We start from the raw sequence: 22,500 nt of genomic DNA on the forward strand, positions 1-22,500 counted from the left end.
ATATATGGTTGTACCAAATGAATCACCTCTGCATATAGACTTTTTGGTGCACCTAACTTTTCTATAGCGGTAGCATCTTTTGGACATACCGTGAAACTGCTGTCATATGTTAACATATACCGGTTTTTATTATAATTATATATGATACACATGTATATATATATAGCCTGGTCAGTACTAAAATCGGTGACCATTTGGGAATTCTAAGTGCTGTATGTACTCTCTGCTTATCTCGCCATTGTTTCCAGTCATTCTAGACTTCTTGCCACTGAAATGGAGTAGTACCGATTAAGGAGAGGTGAGGTTGGAGATTGCACAACCCTTGCCTCACAATTTCATGCGCAGCTACCCTTACAGAGAGTATCCATTGTTCCTCAAGACTGAACGGAGGTATATATATATATATATATATATATATATATATATAATATAAAGCTGTGTGTGTGGTCACGAGTAGGCTCCTATATGGTTGACTATTTTAAAAAACTGATTACATATAATGATAGAAGATGTATCGAGACACAGGAATGGGTATGTTTGATCTGTCAGAACGGTGATTCATTAAAATGGTGGGGTCTATGTTCGCGCCTGGTCCACAAAGTAAAATATTTAAAAATAAAAAAAAAACGTTTACAAGTGTTTTTGATATAGATGTACATAAGAATAAGATAAGTATGTTTTAGCTTAAATAGGGAGGGTATAATAAAATTGTGGGGTCTGCGTTTGCGCCTGGCCTCCATAGAATGGAAATAGGCACAAACTTTAATAAAGACTTTTCATATCTATCTGCGTAAGTATACTTTGATAATTATGTTTCAGTTTGAAGAAATATTGTATAATAAAATTATGGGGGTGTTCGTTTGCACCTGACCTCCATAGAATAGAAATATGTCACAAAGTTTAACAAGGTTTTTTAATATAGATCCACAGAATATTGTGATAAGTGTTTCAGTGTGAACAGGTATGGTATAATAAATTATGGGGTTTATCTATTTTATTTTTACTTTCATCATATTTTGCTTTGGTTTTGATGTCCCCAAATTCGAAGCTATCTCTTTCCAACCCTTCCTTTTCATAACCTATCATACTTTCATAAATCAGAGTCCATTTTGTGTAGGCTGTTTTTGAACGCAGTCAACGACGGGTACTTTTGCTAGTATATATATAACTAAATAAATAAAATATAAAATAAGAAAATCAAAATTAAAAATACATAATTCGCCCCTACCCATCCTGCATTCACCTTTATAACCAATATAAAAAAAAAAAAATAGAACTAACTATAAACACATGAAGCCTCAATAAAGAAAATTACAACAACAACAATTGCTCCTGACGACGATCGAATGTACCAATTGAAAGCGCTTGAGAAAAATATGGCTGAGCAACAACTACTGGGCGCAATAATATACAGCATATCAGCCGAAATAAAAAAAAAGACTGCTCAGCGAATTGAAACGTTATTCAACAAAATCGGAAAAAAGAAGAACTCAGTCCTGTTCAATCAGATGTGCTTGAATATATATGTGTGTGTGTGTGAGAGATATATAAACATGTGTGTGTGATATATATATATATATATATATATATATATATATATATATGTGTGTGTGTGTGTGAGATATATATATATATATATATATGTGTGTGTGAGAGATATATAAACATGTGTGTGTGATATATATATATATATATGTGTGTGTGTGTGTGTGATATATATATATATATATATGTGTGTGTGTGAGATATATATATATATATGTGTGTGTGTGTGTGAGATATATATATATATATGTGTGTGTGTGTGTGTGAGAGATATCTATAAACATGTGAGAAAAGGAGAGAATAATTTTATAGAACAGAAAGTGGAATTTGGGTTTACTTTCTGCAGCCTCATAACTCACTTTTTGTCTTTTAGTCCTCACGTTCCATGAGGGATGTTTCTGACAAAGGGAGAAGAATTGCTGTTTTCTGGGTTTGTGTTTATCAATCTAACACTTACCGTTGGCAAGTTTTGACCTTGAAAAATTATTTTTAGCTCCTTACATCAAGTGGTTTCATAACTTGCCTGGAGTGATTTCCATAAAAATAATAAATGAAATAATCCCACTTAGGACAACTTAACAAGAATAATTACTAATACATACAAACCTTTTGGAAAATATTTCTGTTCAAGTCGCAAAAGCATGTTTATGGTGGAATAAAAGGTAATTTCTTATGTTAAATTTTTATATTTTTAATCAAAATGTCAAATATAGCAGACAAGTATACCAAAAGGAGAGTTAAAAAATAAAAAAGGGTTCAACAAATTATTTTTAATTTATATACAAAACTATTAGGTACTTATTTGCTTCCCCACAAAAGCAAAATGTGACACAAGGTTTGTTTTTAATGTGGGTGGGTGGGGGAACTATTTCCTTAAAAAGGAGCACTCTGGAAGTAGGCAAAAATAGAATTGCCTTAGTATAGAAAGGTTCCCCCTCCCTCCATTGACTAAGGACAATTTAACTTGAGTGTAGCATCAGAACAGATATTACACTCTGATCCTGGCCTGTGCTAGGTAAGTATACAAAAATAGTATACCATAGTTGGAAACTGTTTCTTTTAAAATGTTTGAAAAGTGTATTTACTTTATCATACACGATTGTGTCTGGCACAAGGCCATAAGTACATGGTGATGATCAAACTCGTTTCAAAGTGTTTCTGAATTTTTTAGATTAGAATAATTTGCGTTTGAATTATTTTGACTACTGTTCTCATTTGGAATGTTATTTTTACGTTTCGGCCGATGTAACATCTGACCTTTGTGTGTATTTTGTTGAGCTTGTGAATCTTTCTTTCAAACTCGGGAATTTGCACAGAATTTCAAATAGGACTCTTTATTTAGTATATGGGAGTAGTATGTTCTTGTTCCCTCAGTCATGTCCAGTTAGAAATCTTCAGTAATTAGCAATTGTATTCTTAGTGGTGGCCAAACTAAAGATTGAATTTTCAACTTCCAGAAGAGTGTCACTTGCAACTCTTTAACCTGGTTATGGTTTAGATACCTTAAAGAAGATCGGAGGTTACAGTGGCTGTAATGTGAAAGTAATACTCCTGAGGACAGTAGTATGAATAATCCTTACAAAACAGAATGCATTTAAAGAACCCGTGAGGAACCTAATATAATAATGAGCATCTCTTCCTAAGTTCCCTCGTTTTTGTTTTTATTAGTTGAAATGTGACACACACACACACACACACACTTTTTCTTTTTAAGAACTTTCTGGTTTTTCTGACGAATCCTCGAAATGAAATATCTACTGTTGACATAAAAATATTGATTGTTCCTCTTGAATGAAACAGATCTGTAAAGTTTACTGAAGTTTGGTATTTAGGGGGGGGGATTGCTAAGACAAATAAAATCATTGAATTTGGAATATAGCAAAATTCTATTCGTATACATATATGTGTGTGTGTGTGTGTAAGTTCAGGAATATTGTTAACATGAACTAAAAACCACTATTTCTTCAAAAGTGTGCAATACGAGTGTAAAGCTTTTATATAAAAAAAAATATAAACATTGTAAGGAGTCTACATACTCGAAATTCACTTGGAGTTCTGATGAAACCTGAAAATGTTAAAACGTAGACTTCTTACAATGTTTATATATATATATATATATATATATATATATATATATATATATATATACACACACACACACACAGATATGTATTGGTTATTCAAACTACTGTTATCAACTTGCGCAGTGGATACAAGTGCTGAGTGATAATCTCTTGAAAGTTAAATCTTTACTATAGGCGATTCTAAGAATACAAATAAGAATTACTTAAAACTTCTACTTGGTCATGGCTGGCAAAATGAGAGCAGTCTACCTTCATGGATTAAATAAAAAGTTCAGTTCGAAATTCCATACGGAATTTTGAGTTTGACAAAACGCACCTAGAGAAGGTCAGAGATTACATCAAAGTTTTGAAAATACCATCGAAGGTGAGAACATTAGTCGATTAATTCAAATTATTGATCCTCATCTCAAAAATTCCGAATACATGCAAAAAACCCATTCATTCTATTTTATAAACACAACATAATTTAACAGTTTTACATCTGTTTGGTTTAAAAAAAAAAAAAAAAAAAAAAAAAAAAGCAGAAATAAAGAATGAAACATTCTTTCAAAGTCAAAGACGCACCACATGTTTTCAAATTTTGACTTGTATGTTTTACTCTAAATAAGTAATCTTGAGAAAGTCTTTGAATAAAGATGACACCTTGATGAACATATAAGCAATTTTCTTTTTTATTTATTTATTTGCAGACTTATCTTCATCTTCCTAGTTGTTATTGTTTCACCACGTTTCGGCCAACTATTCCTCTGGTCTTCTTCAGGACCCGTGGCACATTGGATAGAAGCATTGAATCTCTATGGTTCCAAATGAGCATGGTTTGAAGATAGTTGTTTCTATCTTAACCAAAGTAGGCCTAGAGGACTAGTTAACCAAAGCGCGATGAGACAACAACTATGAGAGGCAGTAATTACTGAATACAGTCGCAAGACTCAGCATTGCTATCCCGTTGCGGTTAACCACCTGACTAAGGTCAGAGGAATAGTTAACCGAAACGTGGTAAAACAACAACTATAAAGATGAAGATAACAGTCCACAAATAAGTAAATAAATATACAAATTACTCATCTCAAAGGATTCCAATAAAGTAATACATAATTTTCTTCTTTTTCATATATTTTCATTTTTCGTTTGAAAGAATTATAATTTTTAGTATTGTATTATGATTAAAAAGGCAAGATATACATAAGATTTAGAATTGGTTTCGCACCAAGAAAATCTGCATTCAACTATTTTCTTGTTTAATCGTACTCAGTAACCCTATGGCGAACCGATAAAAGCGGTCATTTTGAGTCACTTTGGCAATAGAATTTCTTAACGTACTTTTTTTTCTTTTTTTTTTTTTTTTTTTCTTTTTTTTAATGCATTGAAGACATAAAAAAAAAATTCATTAAAAATGTAATCATTTTATTGCATTTCAGAAGAAATAACAGAACGGGTTGCTCATAGAAATTATTCAAAACAATAAGTTTTATAAAGACCGCTTATTAATCACGGTTTTAAAAAGGAAATTGTTTTTCTGATGGATATTTAGATGCAAGTTTTACACGTTTATGTTATAAACTTAAACTTAATTCGTTGAAAGAAGAAAGCAAAGTTTTTATTTAATGTAATGAATACAAAAAAAATTTCCTCCATACCAATTTTATTTTATTTTTCATTTTGATACCTCATCTTTTTATGCAACACAAGTTTTGTATTCCATTTATTGGTGCTAAGGACATGTCTAACACACACAAGCGCGCGCGTGCACACACACACACACACACACACACACACACACACACACACACACACACACACACACATATGTAGGCTTTTAACCCTAGGGTCCTGGTTTCGAGTCTCGCTAGGTTCAGCCACACTGATTAATTGTAAAGTGGATAATTTAATTTTAAAATACGAGAAATATCTATCTATCTATCTATCTATCTATCTATCTATATATATATATATATATATATATATATATATATATATATATATATATATATATATATATATATATATATGCCGTGTCACTCCCCATCTGGGAACATCACATTTGTGAAGGGAAAATTATTCACAACTAGCATTTAGGTAAAACTGCATTTTCGTATAAAATAACTCAATTCATTAAAAGTGTTGCAGACAAAAATTAACAAATAAATGACTGACACACACACACGTGTGTGTGTGTGTATGTAGATATACACACACACACACACGTGTGTGTGTGTATGTATATATATATATATATATAACAAACACGCCTCTGCCATCTTTTTCTATAACTTTCAATCCATTGACAAAACTTGTTCTATCTTTTCATATTTTTTTCTTTCTTTCTCTCTCTCTCTCTCTCTCTCTCTCTCTCTCTCTCTCTCTTTCTCTCAAAATGTGGGGTGCGTATTTTTCTTCTTTTTTTTTATTTCTTGCTCCTCTATCCCTATGACAGACGCTTTCGGCTCTTACAAGCTGAAACATTTTTTTCTTACCTGTTATCAAGGTGTTACCTATGCGTGTGTTAATGTCCTCTGTTTTAAACACTTTCAGCCAATACTAGTCCCGAAGTTTGATTTTCTCTGTGTGTAAAAATGTGTGTGTGTGGGGGGGGGATGTGTGATATGATATTTACCTGGGAAGGTAACGGAGTTGTTGCACAAATAGTGTGTAGTAAGAGTATTTGTGATTGGTAAAGAAAGCGTCCTCCATCGTTTGCTCTGACATGCAGGAGGAGAAGAAGCAGTTACGCTTCTCAGCGTGTGGATGTTTGAATGGGATCTCCTAAACCAACCACATGATGGACAGATTTCTCTCTCTCTCTCTCTCTCTCTCTCTCTCTCTCTCTCTCTCTCTCTCTCTCTTTCTTTCTCACCCTTTCTTTTTCAATCTCTCTCTTTCAATCCTTTCTCTCTCTCATCCTCTTTTCTCTCTCTCTCTCTTTCATCCATTGTTCTATCTCTTTCATCCTCTCTCTCTCTCTCTCATACCATTTTTTCTTTCCACCACCCACCCCTTTCTCCCTCTTTCCCCCTCCTTTCTCTCTCTCTTTCCCCTCCTCTCTCTCTCTCTTTCCCTTCCTTTCTCTCTCTCGCTCCCTTTCTTTCTCTCTCTCTCTCGCTCCCTTTCTTTCTCCTACCCCATTCTCTCCCCCCCTCTAAAACTCCTTTTTTCTCTGAACTAGATTGGAGGGTGGGAGGGAAGGCAACTAAAAAATCTGACTCAACTTTTGACCACTTTTACTTGCTCTTTGCTTATTATTATACCACAACACTTAGTTTTACTACTTGTATTTCAGCCACTCGTATCTTCACTACAACACGTCTTCTTTTGCTACAATTACTTGACCCACAACTAGAAATTTAACTACAACCATTTCGTCAACTTGTGATTATAAATTGACACAATTATTTGAGCCATCAATCATAACGGTTTTGTAACTCTCATGTCTATAGGAATTAGTTTTAAAGTTATTTTTCATAAGTTACTTTCAGGTTTCAAACACGCGCGTGTATGTGTGTGATGTATCGATACATATATGTGTGTGTTATGTATCTGTTCTTTTTGTTTTTGGTTGGGGATGGGACATTCGATAGGATGCTAAGCATACACCTGCTATTACAGAGACTCCAGCCGAGAGATTCTTTAAAGATTCTAACCGCCCCTTTAAGCGCAAGTGTTGGTATCTCTTGAACTTATAATAAAAACTAATGATTGTTATAATAACAATAAACATAATGATGATACATGAAATGTAATAACACAAATAATGATGATAATAATAATGATGATAATGATAATAATAATAATAATAATAATGATAATAATAATGATAATAATGATAATAATAATAATAACAATAATGATGATGAGGATAATAATAATAATCATAATAATAATAATGGTGATAATGATAATAATAATAATAATAATAATGATGATGATAATAATAATGATAATGATAATATTAATAATGATAATAATAATGATGATATTAATAATGATGATAATGATAATGAAAATTATAGGTAACATAGGGTGGATGAGAAAATAAAGAAATGCAATTAACAATGCCTTTACATATTTTCTTTGTTTTAATGTTTGATGAATTAATAAATACTAGCAGAACCCGTGGAAATTCCATAATATATATATATATATATATATATATATATATATATATATATATAAAGAGCAAATAGTTAATAAAACATGTTAAAAAACACTTTGAAAAAGAGTTAAAAACATATTTAATCTTAATAAGTGGATAGTCCTTAATCCGTGGAGTTTCGAAGAAATACTTTCCTTCTCATCAGAGGGTAGGCATTAGCAAAATGCGGGATCGGATTTAGCATACAAAAGTATTTGATGAAATTGCAAGTAAATCAAAGATCTTACTTGATAACAAAAAGTGAAGCAGAGGGAATATGGTGAAGAAAAAGGTGATTTCACGTGAATGGATAGTCTGGTGAAGGGTAAATTATCCAATGAAGGTAAAATCCAAAAATGTAGATCCAAGAAAGTTAATTGAATTTCCATTCGCACAAGTAAATTGGAAGATGGTCCAAAATAATCCAAAAGGCCGAAATCTGTGGAATAATTCACTTTTTCAAAGTGTTTTTTAATATGGTTTATTAACTATTTGCTCTTATTATAAGCTCTATCTCTTATTTGGTTTTATCGAGCTTTTACATCTGGTTGAGATTACTTTATAAATATTAATTCTTTAATATTTATAATATACTTTAGTTTTACCATCGTGGATCATTTTGGTAAATTTAATTGTAATTTTTATTTTATATATATATATATATATATATATATTAATTCCGGGTTAATATTTTACAGAACTGAAGCAACCAACGACTCTTAACGAGGTTCATACAATAGTGCTCAATACGAAAGTAGGGCAAGATAAACATTTTATTTGTTTTGTATAAGCATTTATATGTCATTACACATTCATGAGCATGTTTAGGTCAACTAACTAGAGAACCCGTCATGCGATACTGTTTATACTTGTAGTGAATTGACTGAAACATGTTCATGAATGTGTAGTGATATATAAATGTTTATGCAAAACAAACAAAAGTATGTGTGTGTGTGTGTGTATATATATATATATATATATATATGTGTGTATGTGTATATATATATATATATATATATATATATATATATATATATATATAATGAAAAAACTCTGTGGACCTTGCTTGCTTGCATCTTGTCCTCAACAACCGGGCAATCCTATCTTTAAAAAAAAGATGGCAGGTGATGTATATATATATATTTGTATATTTTGGCAGCAAGTCATTATTCAAGTATGTCTGATTAAACATGGCAGAGTTCTCCTTTTTTCCGATTTTGTTGGATATCTTTTCAATTCATCAAGCAGTCTTTTTTATTTCAGCTGCCATGTTGTATATTATGGCACCCAAAAGTTTTTTTTTTTGTTTTTTTTTTTTTTTACACAGTGCTCACCACTTATCAAGCCCCGGAAGCCACTCAGGGATAAGGATTATTGCAAGTACAGTACGTTAGTGTGGAGATTTAATGAAGTGTTTACTTAAGAGGGTGGTTCATTAGGAATTTGTTAACGTTGAACTTGAAGACATCCAAGTTGTAGTCAGGTGGGAAGCAGGCGGATGGAACAGAGTTCCACAGGCGTGCAGTTCTAAGAAAGAAGCTTTGTTCATGGAATCTACGTTTTGTTTTAGGCACAAATAAAGAGTGGGGGAAATTTTTCACAGAGGATTCAGCTAGACGGGTGTTTTTTCGTGAAAGATTGACGAGGGGAGACCATAGATTGGAGTTAAGCCGAGCACCTGCCATGGAAATACCGATAAAACAAGGATAGGCTCGCAACGTCTCTTCTGTGAGAGAGAGGTTGCAGGGTAGAGAAAAGGGCATCCCCCACTAAGCCACAAAGTCTATTTTGTACTCTGTCAAGGCAGGATAGGCTGTTTTTAGCAGCTCCTGTTGTTCGGTCATATTCTTCTCAAGCGTTTTCTATGGATACATCCGATCGTTGTCAGGAGCGATTGTTGTTGTTGTCATTTTCTTTGAGGCTTGGTCTATTTATAGTTTGTTTTTTTTTAATTTTTATTTTATTGGTTGTAAAGGGGGTGCAGGATACGTACGGGCGAATTATTTCCTTTTTAATTTCGATTTTCTTATTTTATAATTTATTTATGTAGTTTCTTATTATTGATTACACCCCTTAACATTTATTGTTTTTGGCTCGAATCGAGTTATTAAGTTAAATCTGTGTCCAAGCAACCTATATCTAAAATTTTAAGTGTTTAGACCCCAAATTGTCGGAGGAATTTCGTAGAGTTCTCAAAGGTCAAATCGTTGAACTTTGACCTCTTAACAGCCAAATTTCTGGCCAAAAACCGATCACATAGATTTTCACAAATCTCAATACCTGTATATCAAATTTCGAGTCTGTAGACTGAAAATTGACAGAGTTAGTGCATAGGAAAATGTACACAGACACACAGATAGACAGACACGTTCACTTTTATAGATATACTAGCATGGGTGCCCGGCGTTGCCTGGGTGTCTTGAGGTGTATGCTGAGCAAAACAAACAAACAAAAAAAAAAAAGGTCAATTTTTTTAACTTTGACCACTATCATGACCCCTTAAAATTTATTGTTTAGGGCTCAAATCAAATTATTAAGTTAGATCCATATCCAAGGAATCTGTATCTAAAATTTCACGTGTTTAGACCCAAAATTGTAGGAGGAGTTTGTGTAGAGTTCTCAAAGGTCAAATCCTTGAACTTTGACCCATTAATTGCCAAATTTCTGTCCGAAAACCAATCACATCAATTTTCCCAAATCTCAGTACTCTGTATATCAAATTTCGAATCTGTAGACTAAAAATTGACAGAGTTATTGCATAGGGAAATGTACACAGACACACACTTTCACTTATATATATATATATATATATATATATATATATATATATATATATATATATAAATTTTCAGTAACTTCACTAAACACATTTTTTTTTATTCATCACTCACCTGAAAACAGCTCCTGAAAGTCTAAAACCTTTGTGGTTATGACAAATTTCGTTTTACACTTGAACAGAACGTTTGAACATTAGCCTGCAAAATGGAAAAGATGGATCTCAATAGAAACAAACAGGATTCATCTCTATCCTTCAATGGAACATGCGTAAGAGAAAAAATGCTGCCCAAATATACCATATATATATATATCTTTCTTTTCAAGGGAAATAAGGTAAAAAAAAAAACCGATAAAAGTGCTCGATATGTTAATAGAGCGGTATATAATTTTTTATTGAGCCCATAATAAATTTACATTACTGTTTCCATTGGATTTTCACCCCAGGAGATGAGTTAGAGTACCAATTTCATCAGAATTTATAGGTGGACTCCTATAATGGACCACCTATAAATTCTGATGAATTTTCAAGTAATTTTCGCTGGGGCGAATACCTTGCCCAAGGGTATCGAAAACAGTTTAATATCTTTTCTGAGATTGGTTTCACGATTATAATTCCACTTCTAAAAACCTTAAATATATATATATATATATATATCTATATATATATATATATATATATATAATGCTCCTCATCTGGAGTTGAGTATATTGAGAAGTGATACACGAATTACCGTTAGCGTATAAGCGATGCTCTTTGTATGAACAAATCAAGCAGAGGGTTCGGACGATGTCAAAACATCGTTAAACTCATGACTCACACAGCAGCCGCCGATAGCGTAGTGGTTAGGAGCCTTGACTGTCGTACAGGCAGTTGGGTTTCAATCCTGGCTTGAGGTAGTTGCCTGTCTAGCCGCACTGATGAGCTGTGAAACAGCGAAACGGTACTGTATGTTAATGACTATATATATTTAAGTTAATTTTAACAATTTTTATATCTACAGACACTAGTGTATCCTGCTTATCAGTGTAGGAAATGATAATTACTGCTGGTCGGGAGAATCGAAGCCATTCAACAAAGCAACCCTTATATGAAACTTCCTCTTTCATTCTCAAGTTATACAGAATAAGCATATATCTTATAGATAAAATAAAGCCAGTTGTTCCTTCATTTCTTTGTGATTAATAACTTTTTTCAATACAAAATGTTTTTTGGAACTCATTTATGGTCTGTATCTTTAATATTTAATCTTGATCCGTATTTCATTTGTGATCATCCATAAATAGAGGATGGCAGTAGTTTTACTCTCACATATTTTAAAAAATATTTTACCCATTTAAACAGTTTTTTTATTAGTAATATTTCCCGAATAGGAAAATTTATAAAATAACTGTTCTTCATATTCATTAAGTTTTTTTTTATACTTTTATCTATTGTTCTTTTAATGTTGGCCTTATAACATTGTTTGTAGGGCATTACAATATCAACATAAATAATAAATTACGAATCTTGGACATCGATTGCCTTTGTTCTTAAGAAGATGATAGTGTTTTACATTTAGGATAAAACTTAGTATTTTAATGTCATTTTTTAAAATAGAAGTAGATATCCTAGATCAAAATTTAATATTCATTATTTAAACATTTCTAAAACATTTGGCACATAGATCTTTGCAAAATTTAAACAATGATACGAAAATTATTTTGGTAGCACAAATAACCACCAAATTATGACTGGTCAAAGTTTGTTGGAAATTAGATAATTTTTAGTGTTGTGTGTTATTTGTGCAGAAGCCAAATTTCAGTGTAATATGCAGACAATAAAAACAATTATTATTAAATTATTATTATTATTATTATTATTATTAAATGTTACCATATGGTAAACAATAATTATTACATAAAACAATTTGGCAAAATCTCATTACTTAAAAAAAAAAAAAAATGGCATACAAATGTGACGTGGAAATGAGTCCCCCCCCCCATGACTTTTAACATGATTCATTTCAAGAGCTAACAAATTGATTAGTCTAAACATGATACATAGCTCAGTTGAGATCAGACTGTATTTTTCTTTAACAGTAAATCAATAAATGTATGCAGTTTTGGATCATGTAAAAACAGATGGAAACATAATTTGATAATTGGGTAAACAATGAAATCACAGATGTTTTCAACTTTGACTTTTTTGTAAAAGACAACTTAAAATATTAAGCTCACCCTTTTTCTTTAAGATGGAATTGTTTTTATAAGGATAAAGATACAATATTATGTCCATTAAGTTGAAAAAGACCAACATCAAAAAATTAATCATCCGTCATTGAAAATAGTAATCTAACTAACCCGAAAAAAAAAATTGCTATTTATGAGCAGAACTCTGAAGCACATAATATCAACACCAGTATGTTTCAAGGATTTCAAGAAATTTACTTTTAATGTAAACAAATATCTCGCTGCGCAACTCCCCACAGTCTCCTGTTAGACACGATTCCAAATAGTAGCCAATTGCATGTAAGGAGCTAAATATGCCTTGTTTTAGCTAAAAAAGAATTAAAAAAAAAAAAAAAATAAAAAAAAAGTACATCGCAATACATTTTTGCATTAGTGTAATGCAAATATTTGAAAAACTATGTTTTGTTTTCACGTTTCATGAGAAATTGTCATGGAAGTATTTATCCATAGACACCGATTGAATAGGATGACATGCAAATGCCTGGTGATGCCAGGACCAATTACTTAATTGTATGCCATAAAAACTCAAGTAACGTTTATAGGGAAAATGAACTGGATTAGATACATTAAGAGCATTGCCAAGGCTGCTGCAAAGAAGGTGGGCTCTCTCTACCGTACTAAAAAGCTACTTACGTCGGAAAGTATCCTGTACCTCTATAATGCCACCATTTACCCATGTATGGAGTACTGTTGTCACATTTGGGTTGGTGCGTCTGCTACTTGTCTCTTACTCCTGGACAGGGTTGAAAAGAGAGTCGCCAACCTGATAAGTCCTGAACTGTCATCAAGGCTTCAGCCTCTGTCCCATCAATGAAATGTCTGCCTGTTCTACAAGGACTTTAATGGTGAATGCTCTGACGAACTACGAGCACTCCTCAACCTGAATACCCCTGACAAACCCAACAAGCAGCTAAAACGCCTTCACAGTAGAGATCCCTAGGTGTAAGGAAGCCTTCTACTCCAATAGTTTCTTCCCCAGAACTGCTAGACTTTGAAACTCCCTTCTGGGATTCTGCTTTCCCAACTGTACTGACATGCAGAAGTTCAAGTGTAATGTGAACAGACATCTTGCTACTCATCTCTCTTCATAATACCCCTGCTGCAACTTATGTCCACGATAGTAGCTCCCTACTTCAAAGTGGCACTCTGCCTTGTTTGGGGTGAAAATTGAATAAAAAAAAATAATAATAATAATGAGGAATATTATGAGAGTTTTAATTTGATTTAATGCCCCCTGCTCCTAATTTGGATGTCTGCTCGTTAGTTTGGATTATTTGTGCTTTGGGGGATATTGGGATTATTGTATACCAAAGCACAATACTCAAATACATCCTAAAGTGAAGTACTGTTGCCATATCTGGGAAGGGGCTGCTCTGAGCACCCTTGTCTGCCTTCACAGGGTACAAAATCGGCTTTGAAATCTTGTGGGCAATACCCTTTTCTATTTCCTAACTACCTCTTTCTCACAAAATAGATTTTGCAAGTCTAATTCTGCTCTATCGCTAATGTCAGTAGGTGCTCGACTGAGCTTTAATCTATGATTCCCCATTTCCCTGTAAAGCATTCACAGTAAACACTCATCTAGCTACAACCACAATCAATAATTTTCCTTATTCTCTATCTGTGCCTAAAACTAAACTCAAACTGCCCGTCTGTGGAACATAATATCGCAGAGCTGCTTCTCAGTTGACTACAACATGGTCATTTTGAAGTCCCATGAAAACAAGTTCTTGTTGAACCATCCTTTTCAATAATCAAATCCTACCCAATATCCACCACTAAGGATCATCACGGAGAGTGGTTTTTGGGCTATAACGAGCAATGACTTCTTAGTTAAAAAGAAAAAACTCATCTTGATCTTCCAAATTATATTCTGAAATCATTTGTTGACATATACGCAGATGTCTATGGCAACACTTTGAAGAGTATTTTTTCTCTGTATTTGTTTTTGCTTTCTATATTTTAACAATTCATTTTAGCAATAAACTAACCAGTTCTTAAAGAGAAGGTAAAGTATGAAAGGTGTATAAAACTGTTTATTGACTCATTCTATGATTTTCTAAAGTTTAATGAAAAGAATAACTTTGACCATTCAAAAGATTTTCCTGACGTTTCAATTATATTTTTCATTTTTATTTCTGTTCAATTTTTTCTCTAGTAAATGAAAAATAACCTTAGTGAGAATAATAATTTAATATACGGTCATTTAAAAAATTTCTATTTCTATAAGAATGATATTTTATATTGTACTAGCAAGCCACCTGGAGTTGCTAGTCGTAAAATATGCTATTTTAATCTATGCAGATGTATTTTTTATTAGTCAATTCTATATCGATTATTATATTGTACCCAATATATAGTAGTGATTTCAACAATTTAAAAAAGAAATGACTTGAGTGCCATCAGTTAAAATCGAAACCAAAATATTTAGCACTCGAACTTTAGTCATTACTGTTTAAGCTATCATCAGATGGATAAGAATTAGTTAAAAATAAACTTTCAGTGTATAAATGTATATTAACTTTAAATCGACGTATGCCTGCCAAGTCCCAATTTTTTTCAATTTTGAACATTTAGTAGCTAGTTTTACCAGTTAGCGACCAAATTGAATTTGTTCCACAGGCCCAAATCCCCTTTATATCAAGTTTCAAGTTTGTAAACCAAAAATTAACAGAGTAGTTTGGTACAGACTGTTCGACAGACAAGGCCACTTTTATCTATGTATCTATCTACATTTCAATTGATATTCTTCTATTTGTATTCAAATGACTTCATAGTTTAACTGTCAATCTAAAGTGCATTAAAATGTGGAGATTTTTGTTGATAATTTATTTAAAGAAGTTTTAAGAATTAAAAGCAAAAACACTTTCAATCTTTTGTATTTTGTTATTTCCCTTCTATTTTTGTTTCTAATTTCTTTTCTATTTCTTTATTTCTTTCTATTTTTTTTTTCTATTTTCTTTTTGGGTTTCTAATTTTTGATTTCTATTTTTTTTCTAGATTTATATTTTTTTATTTCAATTTTCTTTCTAGGTTCCTATTTTTTAATTTCTATTTTCTTTCTAATATATATAGGTGTTATTACAATCTATCTTTGGTTCCCGATTTTGTAGTCCCCTATTTTAAATTGTAAGTCGCTTTTCTGAAACTATGCCGATTTTTTTGTTGATTTTTAGTGAGTTTACATACAATTTTTTTTTTTTGGGGGGGGGGTCACCCGAGGATTATTCAATAAAAAATCAAGCGTACTTGTTCTACATATAGAACATTTATTGATCTTTTTGAATTCAAAACTAAAAAGTTTAAGAATATTGGAAAAAGGTATAATCAAGCAGTAGAATGCTGTTATGTTTAACAATGTTTGCTTAAATAAAAGAATTCTACCTCAATACTCTCTCTCATATATATATATATTTTTTTTTTTGTGTGTGTGTGTGTACGTGACACTGATCGCATATACAAGATCAGTATATTAGAAATCTGTTGTTCAATTGTGAATATGAATTTAGCATTTAATCGTACGATTAGTGTGATAAATATCCCAACTTTATTTGTTAGTATTGAAATTAGAATTGAAAAAAATCGGATCTTTTTTGGATATTGGAATCTGAAAAACATGTAATATTTCCTCGACGCTGATAGTGATTCTTTTTATTGTTTTGTTTTTGTTTAAAAATTAATTTTACTTTGCTGGTACTAATGATAGAATGATAAATATTTATTGGTTTTAAAAGTATGTAACCATTCCCAACAAGTGTATTTTTATACTAATCCGAAAATAAAACTCCATGATTAAATTTTTAGAAGTTTTAAAACAATTAGAATCTAGAACAAAATCAGTAATTGTATTGGACTCATGTAAAATATTAGAATCGTCCCATCATTTATATATATATATATATATATATTTATTTATATATATATATTTATTTATATATATATATATATGTATATATATTGATATGGATATATGTATATATATTGATATGGATATATATATATTTATATATATTGATATATATATATGTATATATATTGATATGGATATATATATATTTATATATATTGATATATATATATATTTATATATATATTGATATATATATATATTTATATATATATTGATATATATATATATTTATATATATATGGATATATATATATGGATATATATATATATAGATATATATATATATATATATGGATATATATATATATGGATATATATATATATGGATATATATATATATATATGGATATATATATATAGATATATATATATATATATGGATATATATATATAGATATATATATATATATATGGATATATATATATATATATATGGATATATATATATATATATATATATATATATATATATGGATATATATATATATATATGGATATATATATATATATATGGATATATATATATATATGGATATATATATATATATGGATATATATATATATATGGATATATATATATATATGGATATATATATATATATATGGATATATATATATATGGATATATATATATATATGGATATATATATATATATGGATATATATGTATGTATGTATATATATATATATGGATATATATATATATATATATATGTATACAGTGATGATCATATTTATTGGCACGGTAAAATAAAAGTTAAATTTTGTCTAATAAATTCTAAATAAGGGATTAAATTAAAGAAAATAACAAAGTATATTATGTATTTTTAACTGGCCTTTCCGATGCAGCAATCGGATTTTAGAAAAAATAAATAACAAAGGAACAACAAACATAATTGCAAAAAACCCTTGTTCAAAATTATTGGCACGATTTATTTAATAATCAATTGTATAGCCTTTGGCCTTGATTACCTTCCTCAGTCGCTTTTCATAGTTTACAACCAAGTTGTTGCACTCTTCAGTAGTAATTTTAGCCCACTTTTCCTGACAATAATCCTCCAATTGAATAAGATTCTTAGGCTTCCTTTGCATTACCCTCAATTTTAATGTTCTCCATAAATTTTCAATTGGATTAAGGTCTGGGCTTTGTGATGGCCACTCCAAAACATTAATATGATTGTCCTCAAGCCATTTCTTAGTCAGTTTAGCCGAATGCTTTGGGTCATTATCTTGCATGAACCACCAACGACGACCAAGTGAGAGCTCTTTAGCAGAGTCTTTCAGGTTTTCATCCAATATTTTAACATAATCTTCCTTTTTTATGCTACCTGTGACCTTAACAAGTCGCCCTGGTCCAGAGGCAGCAAAGGATCCCCAAAACATCAAACTGCCTCCACCGTGCTTCACTGTGGGTATGGTGTTCTTAGGCAGGAAAGCTTCGCCAGATTTTCTGTAAATATAAGACACTTTATTATGGCCAAATAACTCTATTTTCGTTTCGTCAGTCCATAGAACACGTTTCCAGAATGCAACATCTTTATCAATATGACGTTTTGCAAAGGCTAGCCTTGCTTTCAGGTGCATAGGCTTCAATAAGGGAGTCTTTCTCGGACGACATGCTTTTAAACCAGCTCTCTTCAAAACTCTACCAACTGTATGTCGAGATACATTCACTCCAGAGGTGCTCTGTTCATCAACAATCTCCCCAACAGAGATCCTTGGGTTTTGTTTTACTTGTCGAACAATTTTCCGTTCATCTCTTGGGGAAAGAATCCTTTTTCTCCCTCTACCCTCTAAACTCATAACGTGGCCTTGCGATTTGAACTTGTTTATTATGGCTCTAACAGTGGATTTGGGAAGGTTTAGCTTCTTTGAAATCTTATCATAGCCCTCCCCATTGGTATGGCATGCTACAACAAGCTTCCTGACGTCTTCGCTGTGTTCCTTAGTTTTAACCATGGCGATTGAAAATTATAATTTAGTCACTTATAATAGTTTAAATAAATCGCTATCTAAAAATTATCTGAAAAAAATTATTCACTGAATTAGCGTTAAACAAGCATAATATGGCTATAAAAAAGTTCAGAAAGCACGTAAACCGGAAATTGATTGATATTATACTGATACTAACTGAATTTCTTTCAATACAGTTTGCAATTTGGAGACGGAATTGTTTTTGTTGAGATAAGTGATTCCAATCATGCTTTTTATTTTAGATTTAAAATATTAACAACTCCATTTTATTTCAGTATTTAATTTGTGTATTTCTGTTTTATTAAATGCTAGCTTTTTTATTTTATTTTTTATTTATTATTTTTTTTTTCCTTGTACATATGTTTATTTATCTACCGAGTTGATAGCAAAAATTACGAATTATACTCATTTTTAGTTCGTGTGAGGGGAATCTATCACCATACTTTCCCTTAAACACGTCTGTTGGACTTTTATTAAGTACAATACTTAATAGTTTTTTTTTTTTTTTGTTTTTTTTTTTTTTAATGGAGAGTAGAAAATGCATTGTGGATGCGTTATCGGCAGCTCCTGTTACTCTCGCTTCTTCTTATTTGTCCCTCAGTCCTCATTTTTTAAATGAGTGATTTTTCGAACAAAGGGAGAAGAAAAAGCTGTTTTCTAGGTTTGCAGTATTTTTGCGAACAGTTGGCTGAGATGGCGGAAATTTTCTGTTTCTATGTCTATCCTTGTAGCCATGTCACTAGTAAGGGTGCTGGAGGTAAACGTTTTGTCTGGGCTGACGTTATCCGCCTGATAGTCAGGGACCCGAACCTTGGATTAACCACTAAGGAGGCTGTCCTATCAGCAGGTGCAAAGTACTGGGGCTGCTGTATTGCCATTTGGTGAATGGATTCTGGACCATGCAGTAGCTTCTGGTGGGGCCTCTCGATGCCATACTAGTGGGTAATTGTTACGGCTTTACCTTATCATTAGCTACAAATAAAAAAAAAAATTTTCGTTTCTTTTTCTCTCTTAATTTCCCCTCTCTGTCCTGCTCTAAGTAAATCTGTCAACCTAGTCCACAAATTCCAAAATTTCATCATGACAAGTTTCAAGAAAAAATACACGATTAAACCCGGTTTTCCAACTTCCAACGTAGACCCCTACTACCATGTCTCCTTCTCCAACATCAGGGGTCTTCGTTCTAACCTTCCAGAGGTTGAAACCCAATTACAGGAGACTAAACCAGACCTTTTATTTTTAAGTGAAACTGGCATTGGACAGGCTATTTCCCTAGATGAGTTTGCAATTTCAGGATACTCTAACTTAACTTCTAAATCTGACCCCCAAGATCGCCATGGGCATGGAATATGTGCCTATATTAAAGATAGCTTTCCATGTGGGAGGGACATCTCCAGGGAAGATCCTAACTTACCCTATATGTGCTTCCGGGTTGCTTTAGCTCACACTACTGCATTTATATTTACTCTCTATCGCCCCCACAACAGCGGAGTTACTATCTTTCAAAGCATATCTGAGAAAATTGACCAAGTCCTTTCTACTTATCCTTCAGCTAACATTCACGTATGTGGAGACTTCAATGTTCACAACGTCGAATGGTTAACCCACTCAAACAAGACCGATGATGAGGGGAGGTTCTGTCATGATTTCTCCATTGCCTATGACCTCACTAAGATTGTTCAGGAACCTACCCGTGTGCCCGATAATGACGGCCAGTATGCGAGCCTACTAGACCTTTTTCTCACAGCTTGCCCTGAACTATGTTCAGTTTCTGTTCTGTCGCCTCTTGGATCTTCCGACCACTCTGTTGTATCAATTAAGATAAACATGAAATGTAATAAGTCCCCAGACGTACCTCTTCATCGTACAGTATATCGATACACTAAGGCTGACTGGGATAGCTTCCGTACATTTATATCTGATCTACCTCTGCATTCCATGTTTAAAAAGGATGTGTCCTCTATAGTATTAGACCTAACTGAATGGTTAATTGTAGGTATTGACCATTTCATACCCTCTAAAAAGTTTCAGCAAAAACCTAACAGCCAGCCATGGTTCTCTCCAGAATGTGCTGCTGCCATTGCGCACAGAAATCACTTTTTCCACTGCTTCAAACGTAATAGATGTATGGAAACTAAAGCCGTGTTCAGGACTGCCAGCAACCATTGTAAGAAAGTAATAAGGAACGCAAGAGTGTTGTATGCTCAATCTGTTAAGTCCAAAGTAGCTGAGCAGCGGCTTGGTTCCCACCAGTTTTGGCAAATAGCAAACAGAATCCTGAACAGAAGCGTGTGCTCCATCCCAACTATTATCAATAGACCTGAGGTAATCTCGTCAGCATCAGACAAAGCCAAACTCTTTGTCAAGAACTTTGCAGCTAATTCTACCCTTTGCGACCAAGACCGCCAACCCCCAATATTTCCTCCTGTATCAGAAAACACGCTATGTGATATACGTATATCTGTACGTGATGTTGCGAAGCTAATCAAAAACCTTGATTCGAGTAAAGCAACTGACCCTGATGGTATTCCAATTATAGTACTCAAAAAACTTCAACCTGAATTAGCGTCCATACTTACAAAACTGTTTAAACGTTGTCTTAAGGAGAATAGTTTCCCATCTCCCTGGAAAATCTCATCAGTATGCCCTGTATTTAAGAATTCAGGTGATCGCTCATCCCCCTCTCAGTACAGGCCAATAAGTCTCCTGTGCGTCATGAGTAAGTTGCTAGAATCTGTGTTAAATACAGAAGTAATCAAACATCTCAACAAAAATAACCTTCTTAGTGACACTCAATATGGTTTCCGTTCTGCTAGATCTACAGCAGATGTCCTTACAGTTATATCGCATAGGATTAGCAAATCTCTCGACGGTGGCAATCTTTCTAGGGCAATTGCTCTTGACATAACTAAAGCCTTTGATAGGGTATGGCATAAAGGTTTACTTCATAAGATCGCTAGCTATGGTATAGCTGGAAAAGTCTTCTCAATTATTAAATCATTTCTTTCTGATAGGTCCATAAGAGTAGTAGTTGAGGGGCAAAAATCAGAAGCTCACAGTATTAATGCCGGTGTCCCTCAGGGATCCATCCTGGGCCCAACTCTTTTCCTGATCTACATTAATGATCTTCCAAATCATATCCTTACATCATTTGTAGACATTTATGCTGACGACACTACCATTTATGATACCACATCTAAGACAGTAAACGACCAAGTTCTCTCCAATTCTCTCTCCTCTGATCTTGAGCACGTAGTACAATGGGGAAAGGAGTGGCTGGTTACTTTTAATGCATCTAAAACCAAGCTTCTCTCTTTACATCATCAACATTCTAATCCACATTTGGCATCAATTGAAATGAATGGCTCTCGTCTTCAGGAGGCCTCAAGTTTTGACAAGCTTCTGGGCTTGACCATTACTCCTGATCTTAAATGGAACACGTATATCAAATCTGTTGCCAAGGCCGCTGGAAAAATGGTGGGATCTTTCTATCGATCCAGTAGATATCTCACTGCTGATGCTATTCTCTACCTATATAAGAGCCAGGTACGTCCAAGGATGGAATACTGTTGCCACATCTGGGCAGGAGCTGCTAGAAAGGACTTGGCCTGCCTTGATAGAGTTCAAAATAGACTTCGTAGCCTCGTAGGAGATGTCCTTTTCTCCTCCTTGCAACCTCTATCTCACAGAAGAGATGTTGCGAGTTTGTCTCTGATGTATCGTTATTTTCATGGAAAGTGTTCAACTGAGCTTCAATCTATGGTCCCCCCTCGCCAAACTTTCACAAGAAACACTCGTCTAGCTGTAAACACTATCAATAATTTCCCCCACTCTTTATCTGTGCCTAAACC

At 32.8% G+C, this 22,500-nt stretch overlaps 2 protein-coding genes across 3 annotated transcripts in view; one reads left to right on the plus strand and one right to left on the minus strand.

Annotated features, from left to right (window-relative positions):
• The window catches only part of LOC145260364 (uncharacterized), a 97,731-nt gene extending 91,317 nt beyond the window's left edge, over nucleotides 1-6,414 (minus strand). The window contains exon 1 of one of the 2 annotated variants that reach the window (XM_080118303.1): nucleotides 6,104-6,414. The gene's annotated coding sequence lies outside the window, so the exon portion shown is untranslated. The remainder of the gene's footprint in view (nucleotides 1-6,103) is intronic. The other variant, XM_080118312.1, reaches the window with a different exon arrangement.
• LOC145260356 (arginine--tRNA ligase, cytoplasmic-like) overlaps nucleotides 1-22,500 on the plus strand; it is a 445,287-nt gene that overhangs the window by 287,455 nt on the left and 135,332 nt on the right. The window lies entirely within an intron of this gene.

This window comes from Euprymna scolopes, chromosome 3 (assembly GCF_053919585.1).
Source record: "Euprymna scolopes isolate OS-2025 chromosome 3, ASM5391958v1, whole genome shotgun sequence".
Lineage (NCBI taxonomy): Eukaryota > Metazoa > Mollusca > Cephalopoda > Sepiida > Sepiolidae > Euprymna > Euprymna scolopes.